The sequence below is a fragment of the Sinocyclocheilus anshuiensis genome, unplaced genomic scaffold (assembly GCF_001515605.1).
Source record: "Sinocyclocheilus anshuiensis isolate Anshui unplaced genomic scaffold, SAMN03320099.WGS_v1.1 scaffold2114, whole genome shotgun sequence".
NCBI classification, from domain to species: Eukaryota; Metazoa; Chordata; class Actinopteri; order Cypriniformes; family Cyprinidae; genus Sinocyclocheilus; species Sinocyclocheilus anshuiensis.
The window spans coordinates 75487-80261 of NW_015555873.1; positions in this window are offsets into that span (position 1 = coordinate 75487).

The window sequence follows — 4775 nt, forward strand, 5'->3', positions numbered from 1 at the left end:
GGACCTAAGCTAAGGGCTTTGTCTGCTCATGTTACACAAAAACACTCAGGTAACAGAACATGGTCGTTATGTATCTCTGCAAATCAGTATATCAAATCAGGTATCTCTTACCCCCGCTAGGCTTCTGTTAGTCAATAGGATGAGTCATCATTGCAAAGGTTTCTTAAATGAAGTTCCTAAACGTAAGTTAGGGAGGAGCGAGCCCATCTAATCTTTCAATCAACAGCCAGAGTATATAAGCAGCTGCTTACCTCTCTCCAGTCTCAGCTGTTCCAGCAGCTTCCGGTTGTGTCGTACAGAATTATGTCAGGCTCACCGGACCTCCAGCTTTTTCCTTCAGATGACGAACCTTTCTCCTGTCCCGAGACACCAACAGTTGCAACTCGCAAATCACTGGATCGCATGGATCCAAACAAAGAGACTCCCTCTGAGCGCTCCTGTCGAAAGATCCTGCGCTCATACAAACCACGCTCCAGAAGACTACTCTCGCCCCCACCTTCAAAATCACCAGCGGTAACTGCGCCTCGTCCATCTCTTCATTCCGCTGCCACCATTCCTCGCGGCAAAGATCAGAGGGGGAAAAACTAGAGCCGCTCACACTTCCTCATCCGCCGGCCTTTCCGCCCGGCCAACAACAGCAGCCGCAAAAAACAGTTCCGCAGTTCCTTCAGCGCTCATGAATTCTCACATGCAGTTTACTCCACTCCCCAGGCAAGACCTATTTATCCCAACTTACTCTTCCGTACCTTCTTTTGCTTCTCTACCTCCTTTCAATTCTTTCCTTGATAACCCATGCGCAAAGAGGGGGAAAAACTAGAGCCGCTCACACTTCCTCATCCGCCGGCCTTTCCGCCCGGCCAACAACAGCAGCCGCAAAAAACAGTTCCGCAGTTCCTTCAGCGCTCATGAATTCTCACATGCAGTTTACTCCACTCCCCAGGCAAGACCTATTTATCCCAACTTACTCTTCCGTACCTTCTTTTTGCTTCTCTACCTCCTTTCAATTCTTTCCTTGATAACCCATGCTCAACATCTTCACAGTCTGTAACCTTTTTTTCACCCCCTTCTCAGAGAGCGGATCCTAGTGCGAGGCTGCCTTCACTAGCGATCCCGCCCCCCCCTCCTCTATCCTTTAACGCTACTTCCTCTCATCCCCTTTTCTTCCTTTCTGTGCCTCAAATTTCTCCTAACATTCCCCCTGGCTCAGTCCCTAGTGTGAGGTTGCCTCCGCAAAGGGTCCCTTCCCCCCTTTTGCCTGCTAACCCTCCCCCTCCTCTCGCTTCAGCCCCTCCAAGCCATCTCAGACACCAGTCAGTACTAGGGCCCCCTGCCCAGCATCTATCTTCTTTTTCAGGCTCAATTCACTTACCAGTTCATTCTCTCACCACAGCAGTCCCTCTTCCAGCTCCTCCCAACGCAGTCGCTATGGAACCACCTCCAGTCTCAACCCACCTCCGTTCCCTAATTTTATCAGAAATTCAGAACATTGGCTCCGGATGATGAATCCCAGCGCTCTTTTGACTTTGGCCCTTTAACCATCAATTTAAAAAATGCCATACCTCAATCGAAACGTGTTCTCACAATGGCAGAATTCTGCATAGCCTTTGGTAGATACACAGAAGTTATTTGCGCTTCATTTCCTAAAAGACGCAGGGAACTAAATGACTACCTCTCCATCATAGCAGAGCTCAGTCTCTCACTCGGAGGTAGTCATTTTTATACATACCATAAGCTGTTTTCAGCCAAATGCTCAGCCCGTGTCACCTACTGGAACCAGTGTCTATATTGGGGAGCCCTAGACCTCGAACTGTACAACAGAGTTTTCTTAGGAGTTTGAAGCCTCTCTTGCGCCATCTGCAGGTCCATTGTTCATTCAACCTCAGAATGCATCCCTCGCTCAAGAAGCAATCGCGACCAGATCTTCACTTCAGTTTCAGGCAGACAAGTCTGTAACAGTTTTAACACTTCAGGCTGCACCAGACAACGATGCCGCTTCCTCCACGTCTGCAATTTCTGTGGTGGAGCCCATGCACGATCCATTTGCCCTGTTCGCCGCTCGTCTGCTAACCTTAATAAAAAGTTACAAAAGTACCTTTCTTCTCCTATTATAATTTCTTCACTAGCTAGTGAATTGGAAAACCATCCAGACAAAAATTTCACTCAATTCCTTCTTTCAGGTTTGAAAGAAGGTTTTGACCCCGGTTTGGAAAGTATACCCAGTTCTAGCATGATCTGCAATAACTTGCAATCTGCGACAGCTGAACCCAACACAGTCGAAGCCCTCATCAAAAAAGAATTAGATTCTGGATTCATGATTGGCCCTTTCGATTCTCCACCTTTTGAATTATTTCACAAAAGTCCTATCGGAATAGCCACCAGGAAATTTTCTGGCAAAAAGCGACTTATCATTGATCTCTCTGCTCCCCACGGAAATGACCATCCGAGTATTAATAGTCTAATTCCAATAGACGAATTCTCCCTACATTATCATGACATTGACCAAGCACTCCCTCTCATAAAAAATGCCGGTCTCGGAGCCTGGCTAGCAAAAGTCGACATAACATCTGCTTTTAAAGTCATGCCCATTCACCCAGATTTCTGGCATCTGTTTGGCATTCGTTGGAACGAAAAATTCTACTTCGCAGTCCGTCTTACTTTTGGCTGTAAAAGCAGTCCAAAAATTTTTGATATGCTTTCTGAAGCGCTCTGCTGGATTTTACAAAACAATTATGCCATCCCATACCTCATCCATCTCCTCGACGATTTCCTCGTCATTTCTCCAAGTCATTCCCCTGCAGCCAAACACCTAACCGTCATCCAATCAGTGTTTTCAAAACTAGGAGTTCCCCTCTCTCCCGAAAAAACCGAGGGCCCTTCTACATCCTTGGAATTTCTCGGTATCCTCCTTGACTCCGTCAAACTCCAAGCCTCTCTCCCCAAAGAAAAAATAGATCGCATAGTCACAATCGCATCAAACTTGTTAGCTACTAACCATTGCAGCAAGCGTGATTTGCTTTAGCTTCTAGGCCACCTAAATTATGCCATGCGCATAATTCCCCAAGGCCGGCCTTTCATTTCCCACCTGCTAACTCTCGCTACTTCAGCCTCTGATCTAAAACAAATAATTTCTCTAAGCCAACCATGTCGGGTAGACTTGAAATTATGGATCACCTTCTTAAAGAGTTGGAATGGCATAACCTTCTTCTACGATGATTTTCCGTCCCGACCTTGTGACATCTCCTTATTCACTGACGCTGCCACCTCCACTGGTTTCGGAGGTTTCTATGGAGGACGGTGGTTCGCCTCAACCTGGCCACCTGAGCTCACTGACACAAGCCAAACCGCCAAATCAACTGCCCTTCTTGAACTATACCCCATAGTAGTAGCAGCCTATCTATGGGGCTCCGAATGGTCAACAAAAAACATCCTTTTTCACTGTAATAATTCTGCCACCGTTGTGAGCTACCACTTCTGGAGTGGGCTCTCCCATTCGAATCGCCGTGTGGGCTCCCCCATCCAGATGCTGTCCAGGCTCTCCCGTTCGAATCGCAGTGTGGGCTCTCCCGTTTTGATTGCGAATGAGATCTCTTTTGATACCTATAAGGAGCTCTCTCCTTCAAATGCGTGGGAGCTCTCCTGGTCGAATCGCAGTGTGAGCTTTCTGTTCGGGCGCAGTGGGGGCTCCCCCTTTCCGAATCGCCGTGTGATCCTCCATGTTATTAACTATGGGGGCTCTCCCGTTCGGATCGCAGCGTGAGCCCTCCCATCCGAACAAGCGGACTGGAGGTACCAAGGTTCATCTGTCCCTCGGGTGCAGTGGGCCCGCATGTCCTTACGTGGTCCAAACCCTCGCATCAGGGGGAGGGTAGCTCTGCGTTTATATATACACCGCGGCCCTTTTTGAGCTATACCCCATAGTAGTAGCAGCCTATCTATGGGGCTCCGAATGGTCAACGAAAAACATCCTTTTTCACTGTGATAATTCTGCCACCGTCCACTGCATCAACAAAGGCCGTTCTAGCGCTCCAAAAATCATGCCCTTTCTTAGACGTCTAATTTGGATCTCTGCCTGTCACCAATTTGTCATTAAAGCTGAACATATTCCTGGTCATCAAAATGAAATAGCTGACGCTCTATCTCGTTTTCTTTTTCAGAAATTCAGAACATTGGCTACGGATGCAGACTCCAACCCAACTCTAGTTCCTCCCTATTCAGAACTCTTATTCCTCTAGATCACCCCCTCAGACACCTCCATCCCCTATCTACCAATACCATTTTACAAGCCGTTTCTCCCAGAACACTCCAAACCTACTGGACAGCGTGGAGCTCTTTCAAAATCTTCCACATAGCTCACAACATGGTTTTTCCTGAGTTTTCCCTCCTCTCAATATCCTCCTTCATCTCTTACCTCAATCTTGCCAATTCAATTAAACCAGGATCAATCAAAGTCTACCTCAGCGGCATCCATTTCTTTTTCAAACTCACCTACGGCCAACAGTGCCCCAACATTTCAAACCCTCAGATTTCTCTCCTCCTCAAAGGTTTACAAAAAACCAATCCCCACCGTCCAGACTCAAGACAGCCCCTAACCATCGATCTCCTCAGCATCTGCCTAACTACTCTCCGTTCAGGTCTGGAGGTACCAAGGTTCATCTGTCCCTCGGGTGCAGCGGGCTCGCATGTCCTTATGTGGTCCAAACCCTCGCATCAGAGGGATGGTAGCGCTGCGTTTATATATACACCGCGGGCTCCCTCTTTCTGGGGGGGGGGGGGGG